The sequence below is a fragment of the Triplophysa rosa genome, linkage group LG4, assembly GCF_024868665.1.
Source record: "Triplophysa rosa linkage group LG4, Trosa_1v2, whole genome shotgun sequence".
NCBI lineage: Eukaryota > Metazoa > Chordata > Actinopteri > Cypriniformes > Nemacheilidae > Triplophysa > Triplophysa rosa.
The window spans coordinates 23,655,463-23,670,375 of record NC_079893.1 but is presented as its reverse complement, the minus strand read 5'-3'; the positions used below and the strand labels follow the sequence as shown (position 1 = coordinate 23,670,375).

Here is a 14,913-nt window from a genome sequence, read left to right as displayed (position 1 = left end):
TGCTGTTCTTGTTTTCGTTTTGCCCCCTCGTGGGAAGTCTTTGTTTTCTATATATCTCTTAGTTTCGTTTTCCCCCATTGAGGGTGTTTGTTTTGTGTTTTATTAGTTAATAAAGTCTTGTTGTGTTAACCCCTTCACCGCCTGCCTGCAATTGGGTTCTTTCCACGAGAATCGTGACAATTCTCGACCCAAGGTACTGTGAGAGATTATAATGTTAAGGTAGACCCGCCAAGTTTCAGGTATTTATGCAAAAACGATTTTCTTTAATTCTGATTTACGTATTCACAGCAGCAGCAAAGTGTTCGAGGACATAATTTATTCATCCCATGCACACTGTGCATACTTGAGCGTCGCAATATGGCAAAAGCAGATAAAATCATCATGATGATGCTCATATTGTATACTGCGTGTTGTATTCTTATTGTTTTCCCTGTTACCATGTCAAAGTGCACCGACATGATAAATTGAGTATTTTCTAAAGTAGTAAACTTTAGTATGTAGTATAGTAATTGCTTAAATATTTACTACATTATTTTGTATTGTTCAAAGAAAGAATCTCCGGTATGCCAACTTGGCAGCGGAGGCCAAAGATTGGGGCTGGACAGTGACAGTGTTCCCGGTGGAAGTGGGCTGCAGGGGCTTTGTTTCCAATTCCATTATAAAGGACTCTGCATAGTCCAGGCGAAATGCGCTTTGGGGGTAAAACGTTGACGGTATAGTGTTTTCGAACAATCCAACACCCCTTTGTTTCTGGAGGCGGGGTTTACATGACTTATGCAAATAAAATGACGCGTTATTTCCCACAGACCAGGCGGAGCTAAATAACACACCCACCTATTATGTAATGGCCATGGACCAATGGTGGCTCGAGGGTGTTTACCGGCCAACACGAACTTTCCCGGAGAGTTCTGTTTGGTTTGCTGCGGCGAATTAGTGAAACGAATTGTCGTTTGGACCAGATTTTGTTCGAAATCAGGTCACAGACGGTCGTTTTTCGGTTTCGAATGTAGTATGCTGAGCCTTTAAGGCTGCTTAAAGAAGTGTGGATCAGAGGACAGGCCCAACGGAGGGTTGTCAAAGAACTTGCCACTGTTGCTGAGAGAAGTAGCCACTGGCTGTGGTTTGTGGGATTACAAATTTATAAAATGTTTGTACCGAGGAAGGCGGGACGAGAGCCGTGGGGCAACAAGGCGGGGCAGGTGGCGTGAGTGATAATGGAAATCAGCTGTGCGCGCACTGGTCCCGCATGACTCACGGAGGAGATCGGGAGCATAAGAGGATGAGCGACAGGACTGCTGACGAGAGAGGACCGGGCCCGGACATGTTAAGTTTTGTTTATGTTTGTGTGGCCGGCAGTCGACCGTGAGGTGGCTGCCGGCCTTTTTACTTCCGTGTTATTGTTTATTTATTTGATTAAAGGTTTGAATGTTCGCCGGTTCCCGCCTCCTTCCTTCCCTTTTATTGAGTTTGTTACAATGTTATATCTAGGTTCCAATGTAATAGTATATAAACTAAGAAAGTTATGTACATTGTGTTTCACATTTTGAGGTAAAGATGATGACATTCTAAGAATATCAAGTCAGGCTGCCCAGGTGTCTGAGACATTACCCTTCTTTTCTTTATGCGCTTCCTGACCATTGGGCAGGGTCCCAAGTTAAAGGTGAATGCTAAGCTCAAGGCACAGCTGTATTTTAAAATATGTCAGTGCAAAGTATGGGCAATACGGATTGGATTAGCACCTATGCATTTGAATGACACTGTTATGCTGATGAGATCGTGGCTGGGACAATTCCGGTAACGGGCTGATTCCTGTACTGCATTTGCATGCTTTGTTTAAGTCTTCTCCACCTCTATGTATCCCTCCCCCTTGAAAGGTATAAAACTCTACTGTGCTGAGCTAGAGTGAGACTTGGATGACTACAGCGACGCACAGCGAGTCGTCAATAAAGAGAACTTCTGTATGAAAGATATCCCAATGTTTCCTGGTCTCTGCTTCAACGAGGAAAAAGTTTCCTACAGGTTGAAACGGAAGGACACAATATTGGCTGCCAAATGACCACGTTAGAAAATGGTGTTGTGTGTTGTAATGTTACACCATAAGGAAATGGGGGCACTGTGCATGTATTAATGGTGCCAGCGGGGCTAGAACAGCCTTAGCCAATGAGGTGGCGCGTATGGTTGCGGTGAGGTTTTGGTGTTGTAATGTTATGCCATACAATACCGAGGGCACTGAGTATGCATTAACGGTGCCAGTGGGGCTAGAACAGCCTTAGCCACGTGTTGGCGTGTATGGTTGCGTTGAGGTGTGATGCCACCGAGCTGCCAGCAAAGAAAGTGTTGTTGAGGCTACAGCCACTAATCTGGATGAGCTAATTGACACAGGAAGTGGGGTTCAGAGGACAGGTCCAGTGGAGGATATTCACTGGTCAGTGGTGCGGAAAGAAGAAGCCACTGGCTGTGGTTGAGGCGGAGGGACACAGCATGGGCTGCCAAATGACCATGTAACAATGCGACACAATCCCAGGTCTGATCAACCTGCGGTGGGCCTCCCTTGGCTGAGGGTGTCTTGTGATAAAGGCCCGAAACACCCAATGAGGCTGAGTTGCACAACTGACGATGTGCCGCATTGATGGGAACCATACAAAGGGCATTATCAGCAGCACCTCACCAAAAGGCATCTTTCACTCAGGATAATGGATGTGATGAAAGGGGGATCGGACACACAACTCGTGAGATGTCTCTCTGATAATAGCAAGGAAAGGAAAGGTAAGTATAAATATGCTATGTATTTATATAATCATTTATCCCCCAGAGGATGCCTACCCGACGAACCCAATGAAACCTCAGACCTCCTTTCCTCTATTTATATTCTTGACTGCCCCCCCGTCATACATAAGGCATGGGAAATGTCCTATTGGGCAATTAAACTGTGCTGAAATATTGAGACTATAACACCTAGACCTAGTAAGCGAATCTACATTTAAATGTAATAGTTTGTCCAATTTAAAAATGTTAAAGAAATTAATATTCCAGAGCATTCGTCTGTGAAATAAGCATTTGTCTCCACCTTGTAAAATGATGTCAAATCACATGCTTAATATTACAGACTATGACACTCAAATCACATTTGGATCATAAAGAAATGGTCGACATTTATCAGCCAGAATTGTCTTGCCCAGTACTGGGGAAAACATGCAATTTCCTAAAGTCCATCTCTTACAATAAATCTGTCTTCAATAACAACCAACAATGTCACAGTACAGGTGTTTTCATGATGACACATCATTTTTTGTTCATCAAGTTGTCAAAATTTTATTTTCCATTCACAAGCCCATAAAAATGTCATTAGCTGAAATAAACAAAACTTTGTAAATGTTATGAAAACAAAATGACAATTGACTGGAATAATGTGGCATGTTTGGTATGCTTGCCGGGACCAAATTAAACAATGCTGTAACAACAAATGTTAGTTCATATACTGCAGGGGTGCCCACGGGATACTAAGACATGTCATATATGCAAAACAACCCAAATGCAGGTAAATAGGCCCATTTTTTTCTTTCAGCCTGGCAGTATTCAGAAATATTGTAACTGTGGACCTGGGTGAAAAAGGAACAAATAGTTTTGATTGATTAATTTATTTTGGTTTATTATGAATATGACAATACAATCAAAATATTTCCACTACAAGATAGATGAGCTTATGTGTTTGAGAGAGTTTAATTTGCATGCAAATGTTATAATAAAAACAAGTAAAACGCTTTAGTGTTCCTGTAAAATAGGTACACCTTAACTGGTAGCATTATAATGGCAGCACATGTGATATGATTGATTTCCACTTGGATAAAAGTGTCTGACAAATACGCTTGTGTATGATAAAGTTTAAGGTTTAAAGTATCAAAGATTTACGTGTCCCTTTTGAAGATTAATCTTGAAAGTCATTTTAAGTGAATCTTTAACCATATTTTTTAAAACGTTGTTTGGTGCCTTTTTTGGTATCTAACAATAATATCTCAATGAGATCTCTGAAAATATGCAAAACCCTTAAACCACTGAGTCCATGTGTAATAAATGACTGTGTACAATAACCAATACAGACATTCTGATAGCACACAGTTTTCTTCACCATTTTGTAGTCTGCTGTACCATTTGATCCAGGTATGACCATTCTTTCAATAATTGATAAACTGCAAAGAATAATTATAAACACTTTCTGTTTATTTGTATTGACTTTCAACAAAATTGACTCTTCGTTTTTTATTTTCCAGCTCTGCACAACCATGTACAATTCATCCTTCCAAAGCAACAAATCAGAGACTCTAAACTGGTACCTCGGTTGTAAAGGACATCTTGGTGCTAATGTAATTGTCATTGTCTCAGCTCTGTGCTTCATTGTTGGAATGCCAACCCATTGCTGGTGCCTCTGGGTGTATCTCTGTGGGAACATCAAACCTAACCTGGTGTTTCGATTGAACATCACAATACTGGAGCTGTTTTTTTGCATTCAGTGCATTTTAGACGTCTATGCTACCTTCTATCCATCCCAGGGTTTCGGTATTTTTCTTTTTTTTATGGGTCTCGGCTGGACTTGCAGACCTATTATCCAGATATGTATTTGCGTTGAACAGTATTTGGCAGTGATTCACCCAGTAACATTTCTGAGAAATAAGAGCATCTACTACAGGATTGGATGTGCAGGAGCCGCTTGGCTTATTGCACTGGGCAACAGCTCGAGGCTCACTATCTTTGGAACTTACAATTTTCCAGATCATGTATTTATGTTTTTATTTTGCATTGCATTGATTATAGTCACCTTTTGCTGTGTCTCTGTCCTTCGTGGTCTAAAGCATAGGTGAGCAAAAAAATGAGATGACAGAGAAAGACAGACGCAATAAAATTGACAGGGGCAAAACTGGTGAGAAGAACCAACATAAAAAGAAAGCATTCAGAATAATCAGTCATATCTTAGTGTCTATCCTGACTTGTTACATCTCGTTAGTAATAACTTACTTTATGAATATAGCTAAAATTGATATTAATATATGTGATACTGTTCCATTGATTCTTTCACTTACCATAATTGCGGTATTGATTTCATCAGTAGTCAGTGTGTATAGAGAAGGTCATTTTCAACACATAATGTTTTTCAAACATAGAGAACTGTCACGATCCTGTCTGTGTTTCCCCTGGTAGTTTGGACTTTTAGTTCGTTTCTTTTGAGTTCCTGTTTCCTGTCCTGTTTTGTGGTCATTTGCAGTTCTTTTGTTCATAGGTTCCCTATTGATTGCCTCCATAGGTGTGTCTTGTTAGCGTTCTTTAGTTTGTGTTTATATACCCCAGTGTTTCCTTTGTCTAGTTTCAATTGTTGTTAATGTTACGTTGGTGTCTGTCTTCTATATTTTTGGATGTTTTTTGATTACCTTGTTGATTATGTAATAAACCAAAACTGCATTTGGATCCGCTGTCTGTCTTCCCTTGCTGCACCATGACAAGAACAAATAAAATCACAAGAAGATGGCCACCACCCCAGAGCCCGCTCGCAAGATGGCTGAGAGTCCAGAGCCCGTTCACAAGATGGCCGCCAGCCCAGAGCCTCCACCAGTGGTCCCAAGTCTAGTAGTTCCAAGTCCGGTGGTGTCTGTTCCTGAGGTTCTGCCCTTAGAGTCAGCTCTGCTGGTTGTGGCTGCTGCCTTGTTGTGTGTCTGGGCTGTGCGTTGTTTGTCTGCTCCAGAGGTAATTTTTTTAACCTGCTGAGCTTCGTACCTATGCCGAAAATGGCTGCCTCTGAGTCTCCTGGCTCTTCCAAGATGTCCACCACTTGCCTTCCAACCCTGCCTGCGCCTCCCTGGCTTCCAGCCCTGCCTGCGCCTCCATGTCGTCCAGCCCTGCCTGCCATGCCCAGGCTGCCTGCTCTGCCGGCTCCTCCGTCAGGTCCGCCTCTGCTCCACGGCCCAGGCCCTCCTCTGCCCAGGCCCGCCTCTGCTCCACGGCCCAGGCCCGCCTCTGCTCCACGGCCCAGGTCCACCTCTGCTCCACGGGAAAAGTCCGCTTCTGCTCCACGGCCCAGGTCCACCTCTGCTCCACGGGAAAAGTCCGCTTCTGCTCCACGGCCCAGGTCCACCTCTGCTCCACGGCCAAGGTCCGCTTCTGATCCACGGCCCAGGTCTACCTCTGCTCCACGGCCAAGGTCCACTTCTGCTCCACGGTCCTACCCTTGTTCCCCTCCATGGGTCTGGCCCTCCGTCCTGCCCCCTGTTCCGCTCCACCACCCACCTGAACTTGTCTCTTAGGAACGTCTGGAATCCGCACCTAGGTAAGGGGCTCTGTCACAATCCTGTCTGTGTTTCCCCTGGTAGTTTGGACTTTTAGTTTGTTTCTTTTGAGTTCCTGTTTCCTGTCCTGTTTTGTAGTCATTTGTAATTCTTTTGTTCATTGGTTCCCTGTTGATTGCCTCCCAGGTGTATGCCCTCTTTAGTTTGTGTATATATACACCCAGTGTTTCCTTTGTCTAGTTTCGATTGTTGTTAACGTTACGTTGGTGTCTGTCTTCTTCATTTTTGGATGTTTTTTGATTACCTTGTGGATTATGTAATAAACCAAAACTGCATTTGGATCCGCTCTCTGTCTTCTCTTGCTGCACCATGACAAGAACAAATAAAATCACAAGAACTGCAAGCAGTACTACTGGGCCAAGCCCACACTTTCCCCAGTGTACCCCCACAGCCCACACTTTGCACTACATACATCTCACTTTATTTTATTTTATTTCATTGCTAAAATTTCATTTAGTTCGTTTACATACTTGCACTATTTCTACGCAGCCCAGCTGCAAATGCTTTGGCAATGCAAATGTACATTTCGTCTTGCCAATAAAGTAGAGCTGTAATCGGGCCTTAAAAGTTAGGCCCGACAGTGCCCGAGCCCGACAGAATTCGGCCCGAACCCGACAAGTACATTTTGATTGACAGATTTTTAAAAGCCCGAACCCGTTTACAGCCCGGCATTAGGCTATTCAAATGTGCGCACGCACACAGCTTTTTGTCAAGAATGAGTCATTTATACATGTTTTAACATAATTTATTAATGACTAACGTAGGCTATAGGCCACTTGGATGTTGGAACAAAGAAATAAATAAGTCCTCTGTAACATCGTAACATCTCACATATCCCACTGGCTCATTATTCTCATTATGCACATGGTCAAAACTTTTCCACACCTCAGACTTTACTTTAGTTGCTGGTGCAACCAAAACGTAATCGCCAGAGGCAAGCCTCCGTTTCACCTCCTCAGCCAACCCTCAGCATCCATTTTTGCATCTTTGTCGCGCTAATCAGAACGCATCACATGACCGCTCATTTACCGCGCAAGCCCAAGCCCGGCCCGAGCCCGTGTAAAATGATAGAAATTAAGCCCGAACCCGACCGAACCCGTCGGGTCCGGGCAAAGATCTTCAGCTCTACAATAAAGTACACTTAAATTGAAAAGTTCAGAAATGCACCATACTAGGTTCGAACCTCTGACCTTTGGTACCCAAGGCTTGTGGCTTTTTTTTTTTTTTTTTTTTTTAATTATCAAAAGTACAAAAAATATTACATTCCACATTCAAAATATAGTATCACAAACATCTGGACAACACACAAATACAGGATTCAAACATACATATATTCCATCGCTAACCATGTATTTTTCCTTAAAAGTTCAAATTTAGCTTTCCTGTATCATCCACATTTATGAGTCTACATTCATTAATGAAAGCCTTTTCAAAAATGTCTTTGCTTAAATATTTCCACATTAAATAAACATTCTTTCTCAACACAGTTTTAAACATTGCACATACTGTATATCCACCTTTTTCCCTTCAAAATATGCCAAATTCCTTCTTGCCCAAACTGCATATCTCGCATGGCTTAAAACGTAGTTACACAAGTTCACCTTTACATCTTTAAAATGTACACATTCACCAAATAAAAACAGTTTTAGGCTTGTGGCTTATCAGGTGAGCCACTCGTGCATAACCCAGCAGCATTCAAGGGTTATAAGCAATTATATAAAAGCATAATATCTCACGAACGCTAAGAGGCACTGTCTTGAAACTTCAAGGGTACGTTTGGGACTATAATTTGGTGACTCGAGTTAAATTTGGTGGCGATATATCATACAGTTAAAAAGATATCACGATATCACAGGCCTATCATCCAATCGTGACAGAATCGTAATCGTACGATCCGGCATGACACAAGGAATCCGTAGACACCGAGATCTTGGTTTTCTGACAAACATTTCAAAAGTTACGAGCAAAAATAGCAATTTTTCAAATCTCGTGACCCATAGGTGGTGCTGTTCCCCATTTTGGCAAGGACCCCCAGTCCGAGGTGTCGATGAAGCGTACAAAGTTTTGTACCGATAGATCAATAAATGTTTGAGGTACGGCCTAAGATCCATTTTTGGGTCGACTTAGAAAAGTTAGCGCCGTCGTAACTTTTGAGCAACAGTGAAAATCTTAATTCCAGAGCATCACTACTATGCGGCACGGTCCAAAGATCAGGTGAGCAAATTTTCGTGACAATCAGTCACAATTTGTAGGACTAGTAACGAAAAAACGCAATACTGTACTTTTCGAGATGGCTGCTACTGTAATGGGCGGAGTCTTAGTGTAACGCATGGAATGCGATGCATGACATGTGCAGAGTAGAATTTTTGTGGGTTCAATGGGTTCAACAGTTGCAGCCATTTGAAAAGTGCATTTTTGAACTGCTGGTGGCGCTATAGAGTGAGTGCTAGAGACCCCATACTTGGTCACGTGACTAATGAGTACCACCACTACGAGTGTGCCAAGTTTCACCATTTTCCTACGTACGGTTCATAGGGCTACCATAGACTACCATTGGTTAAGAATATGAATAATTACTAACAGAAGCAATAGAGGCAATAGCCCCTTCGGGGCTTGGTCCCTAATAATGATACTAACAAAAGCAATAGAGGCAATAGCCCCTTCGGGGCTTGGTCCCTAATAATGATACTAACAAAAGCAATAGAGGCAATAGCCCCTTCGGGGCTTGGCCCCTAATAATACTTATCAAAAGCAATAGAGGCCATTGCCCCTTCTGGGCTTAGCGCCTAATATTACTAACAGAAGCAATAGAGGCCTAGCCCCTTCGGGGCTTGGCTCCTAAACACTCTCAGATTCAGTACATTATTCATTTATTTATTTTTGGCTCTCTTTTTATACATTTAAGCAATACCTATGTATAATACCCTGTCAATTCTACAGAGCATTATAGGTTTTCTATAAAAGGACATAAAACATGTTTAAATGTTTTATGTCAATAATTACTTTATTGTTTTCTTATTAAATGTTTTGTTCTGTATTGCAAGTTCATTTGCAAAAACAGATAACTCAACGTTTTTTACGTGCATTCCAAAAGGCTGTCAATCAAACTGCATTTGGGTTGTTTTGATTAAGTTATAATAACAAAAAAAAATACAGCCAACACAATAAAAACATAATAAGTTAATAAAACATGATTTTTGAGAATATTTTTTTGCAAATAAACTCTTAATTTGTTTTTATGCGTTTTTCTTCCAAATGGCAGTAGCAGTGACGTGACTTGACTGCGTACCACTGCGTATCGAGCGTCGTTAATCATTACGAAGATTGCTATATTTTCTCCCACGAGTCTCTCGGACCCTCAAAAATCATCCTGCTTATTTTGAGTTTCTGTGGCTTTGTTGTATTTACTGATCTGTCTCTGCAGAACAACACTATATCAGCTGGCCAAGGCCATGACAACGCCTGTGATTATAGCAATCCAGACGATGTACTACAAATGAAGACGTTCTCCACAAAGATTAAACATTAGTCATCTGGTATTTACACAGTCAACCCAGGGACCCTCAAGCATATCTGAAAAAAAAACATTAAAATTCGGGTAACACACGCAGTTTCTGCCAATCTCATATTAATCTTGAGTACCTATACAGTAGTATTGCATGCGACGATATTTAGTTTGATCAAATTTATAAATGAGAGATACAGCTGTACGATTATTTCCGGAAAAAAACGAGCTGCTGGAGGCAGGCAGGGGGACGGAACTACAGCACGAGCACACAATACATCATCACATTAATCCCTTTGTGTTTTTTACATTATGCATGTTACGGCCGATTGCCAACAAAACACAGACATATGACTTAGTTTCGCTTACCACGTGCAGTTCATGTGCACTGGGACCGTCCCATCTATCAGTTTCAAACGATCTCCAAATCCAGCGTTATATCCAGCGTTTATATAACACCCATCACTGAAATTCCGTATACAAACAAACACACTTCAACTTCTCTCACTATCGCAAGAGTAACGAGCTGCAGCCGCAGGCCCACAGTGCAGCCAATCTTGACAAGCGTGTTTTCCCATCACTCGTCGGTTGGCGCGTGGGCGGGCTATTTCTTTAGCCTTGCCTTGGGCGTGCTTTTCCGGGAGAATTGTTATGAAACAGGGATCCAGACTTATCAAAAACTTTCCGAAACAAGTCGGAGTGCTGGGGGAGTGTATCAAGCACAGAAATACTATGTCATACTTGTTTTTTAACAAGTTGACCATGTCAAGCATGAGAAGCCAGCACGTTTAACAGTGTAAAGTCAGAATGCATGAAATAGCATGTTATCTGATCTTTAAGATGCTACATTTGGCAGTACACTATGAATCTTTCATTGGTAGAATTAACAATCAAAAATAACATAACCCAAAAAATGTATATACAGTACTTTCATTTCAGTCATTCCATTGACTCACTGCAGTCCATTTGAAAACTGGGGGGTATTCCAGAAAGCGGGCTTTCTGACACACCCGGGTAAGTTAGCTGATAACCTAAACTTTCGGTTTCAAAAGCGGAGGTAACTTTCTGGGTATGTAAGTAACCAGAGCAACTCACTCTCTGAAGATAACCTGCTCCGGAGAAGGTTATGTTCCAGGGTTAGTTCATTTGTCCGAAATAGCCCCGTATACCGTAATATAGTGCGCTATTTGAGGGGACATCCATTTTTACTGATGTTCTAATTTCATTCGCTTCTTCAAGTGGACTGCATTAGTGAATAGTGAATGAGGGTATAGGGGGCTATTTCGGACACAGCCCGTGTCTTCATGTTGTTCCCGTGAGTGCACGTTAACTCAGAAGTTGTGTCGCACTAAACACCAGAGCCATAGAAAAACAGAGTTGCGAAACACTTTGATCTCGCTGCCGCGTGGTCATATGGTTCATGGAGCTCTCAATAGTTCCACACTGTCAGTCTGTTTGAATGGGTTTAAGCAGGACAGACAGTGAAAGCAGCTGTATTTGAAGCTATTGCAGTCAGAAAGTCATTTTATTATATAATTTATACAGGGAAAGGGTAGAAAACATTCATTTAATGAGTAGTCTTCATAGAAAATCATTCAACCACACAGTAAAACTCACAAAAGGCCATTTTTATTTAGGAAAACAATTTTTTTTTCAAAAACATCCTTATTTAAAAACCAGTTTGACAGAAATGTATTTTATCAACTTACAAGTTGTTGTTCTGTGTTGGTTTAAGTATCATATATTTGTAGATACTGTAGGACAATGAATGTTTATGTAATAATCTCATAATAATCTTGTGATTTTTGTTTTCTGAGAAGGCCCCTAGTGAAAGTGAGAAGGCTGTAATGGAGCAGTTCTTCCTGAAAGGACAGCATGGTGCGACAGAGCCAGGTACACCTTCATCCATCCACCTATCCTATATGTTTCTCGATAGAAGGGCCATCTCACACTTGTTTTGTTTTTTAGCTGGTGGTGGACTGGCTGGAGAGTATAGCTAAAGACGAGATAGGAGATTTCTCAGATAACACCGAGTACTACGCCAAATCTGAGTACTGGTAAGTGATGATGCTGAGTTACTGGAGATCTATAAACAGATGCCAAGTCTAATATAATGCAGGCGAGTCAGTGTTTTATGAAGGAGTGTTTGTGTGTAGGGAGAACACTCTCCACACGCTGAAGTTAAGGAGGAGTCAGTACAGCAGTGGCTTCAGCAGGCCTTTAGTCACAGAACTGGATCCTGACGCTCCCATCAGACAGAAGAGACCACTGGCGGACCTGGACAGAGAGGATGACACGCACCTGCTGAAAAACCTCTTTAACCTCATATGATCAGGCAGCACCGATGAGGTGTGTGTGTGTGATGATGATGAGCTCTATGTTTTGATAATCATTCTCAATCGAATCTGAATGAACGCTTTGACAAAAATGCTATTTTCTCAGCTTGTTCTTTTTTCTAGAATCAAATGTGCAGAGGCTCTGTTCTTTAGTTTGATATATTTGATGTTCATATATTGATGCAAGAAAACATATTGTGAGCCCTTAAAGTTTGGAAGAAGTACTGTATTTCTCTCTCATTGTGTGTTTGTTGGCTCAGAGGTTGTGTAAGCGATGTGGTCCTGGCATGCTGCATCTCTAGAAGGCTGGAAACTGTACCATGACCCCAACATCAGTGAAGGTCAACACACGCTCATCTACATACACCAGTTAGATTCATACTGTTATCTGACAGAACTTGATTTTTTGCTTTTAATATGACTATACACAATATATATGACTATATGTTTCTGTGTTCAGGAGGCGGGGGAATCCTCATAGGAGTGTGTGGAAGATGTGCTGTTTGAGATTGGCATCTAGAATGTTAGTTTGGGAGAGTGATTCTGACAAAAATCCAGATTTGTTTTTGCGGTTTCAGGAGCAGTTCAACAAATATGAACGAGCCATCTATGAGTGGAAACCGTGTGTGAGACGTGGGAGGACACTGTGTGGGTGTATTTCCGGGTGATGGGGGACACTACTCTGGTGGAGCAGGAGATCTGTTCCTCTGGTTTGGGCAGTGACTAACTGGAAGAACAGAGAATTCCTAGAGACCAAGTAAGACTTATTTATGTTTAAAGTGTTCATTGTCAACTCAAAAAATGATTGATTTGCTCCGCTATATGACATTTTTGTTTAGTTGGACAGTGGAGAAAGTCTTTGAAGAGCAACAGAATCCAAAGTGAGGATGGGAAATTAAACTTTAATTAAATAAAATAATATTTTTGTGGTACATTGCATTTCTAATCTTTTTTCGCAAATGTTTTATTTTGACAGAGGGTTGTAGAGGCAACCAAGGAGCACTATCATGTAATTCAGAAGTTTGTTATTCTTGGAGACCTTGATGGTCAGTTTTTGTTTGTTTGTTGTTTACAAATTATCTTGGTTCCAGTTTTGTCTTTGCCATTACACACATTTGACCATTCACTCAAGAAACATTAAATTATATTATTCATTGTTTTTAAATATTTTGTTCTTAGGAAGAGGTGTGTGTGGATGTTCTGAAGGCTTACATCTCACTGCTAGTGAAAGAGAAGCAGATGGATCTCATTGCGTTCTACATCAGTCACCTGCCCCCTGACCTGGCCGTGTCACATTACTCTCAGTTCCTGGAGGAAATCTGAATGTCAATGATTGGCTGGTGTTTGACCCCGCCCAGCGAGCTGAAGCCCTCAAGCAGAGCAGTGCCATAATGAGGAAGTTTTTAGGTGTGTGTGTGCGCGCTTAGCTAGTTTTGTAGCTTGTCTTGTTTATGTATAATCATCCTCTTGTATCATAGCATCTAAGAAGCATGATGCTGCTAAGATGGTCTTCGCCAAAGTGCCGGAAGACCCATGCGCGAGATCTACCGGCAATGGGAGGAGCCGAGGAAGAGAATGCTATTCGTGAACACCTTTGTATTCATCATCTGGTACCATGACCAACATTCACTTGTCCCTCACTTCAAGGCATGTCATTCTTTAACCATTTATTTGTTTTTTATTTGTTTGCATGAATCTCATGAAGCATTTAATGAATGGTTCAAGCATATGAATTGTCCTCCAGAAGGTGGCCCATGAGACGAAAGAGGCAGAGTACAATCTACGGCTCACGTATCATGTCCGCTCAGGTTTGATACATCATGATTCAGTATTGTAACTGGATTAATTGTATTAAATTATTTTTCACTTCCTCCAGATAGAGTATGAGAACTGGCAGGGAGATCTCTGACGGAGGACGTGAAGGAAAGCATCTATAATGTGATGATCTTCTGTTTGTAGATAGGGGCTGGATGGTGGACATCAGAGAGGTGTGTCGATTCAGCATTCTCTTTAGAGTAATGGTTTGATAGACGTCTCAGGACAGTGAGAGTTTTGGATACATTGCATCTGTGTGTTTGTTATTGCAGGACGCAGAAGAAGATTCTGAGCGCGGTCATCAGATGACTCTGCTGCGGCGTTTGTGTCTGCCTATGATGTCCTTCCCTCTGTTAACCATACTGCAGCGTACCGAACGCCACCAGGAGATCATACAGTAGCATCTGACCAACACAAACTATACGAGGTCTGACTTGAAAATTCTTTATTGGTTTAACATTGTCTCTCTTAAGCTGTTGATTTGATCTTTTTTGATAGATTAAAGTGAAAAACGTCTCGCATTCTAAAGCATCTGATGCTTTTTGCAGTATCATTTAGCTAAAACAGCCACTTAGACAGGAAGAGCCTGTAAAATTACAGTTTTAGCTTTTACATAATAAAAGCTTTGTGGTTAAGGCTTATGATCGCTGATGTCCAGTTCTGCATCCGAACTTTCTTTTTGTTCTTCAGGTTTTCTCTAAAGAGGAGCTGCAGAAGTTTCTCCAGAAGATGAGGGAATCCTCACTGCTCCTGCTGGATAAAGGGCTAGATCCACTTATATATGAAATACAGCCCTAGACAGTATATGTTTTTTTTCTTGTGATTCTGTTGTCCACAATCCCATTTGGGAAAAACCTGTATTTTGTAACTGAATAAAAAAATGTGTGTTGTTTAGAAACAATGTGGTTTGGTTAATGCTACCAGA

General features: G+C 41.5%; 1 pseudogene; it reads left to right on the top strand.

The window, feature by feature from the left end:
* The first annotated feature begins 5,514 nt into the window (after positions 1-5,514).
* Positions 5,515-14,913, top strand: LOC130553026 (nuclear pore complex protein Nup107-like; annotated as a pseudogene).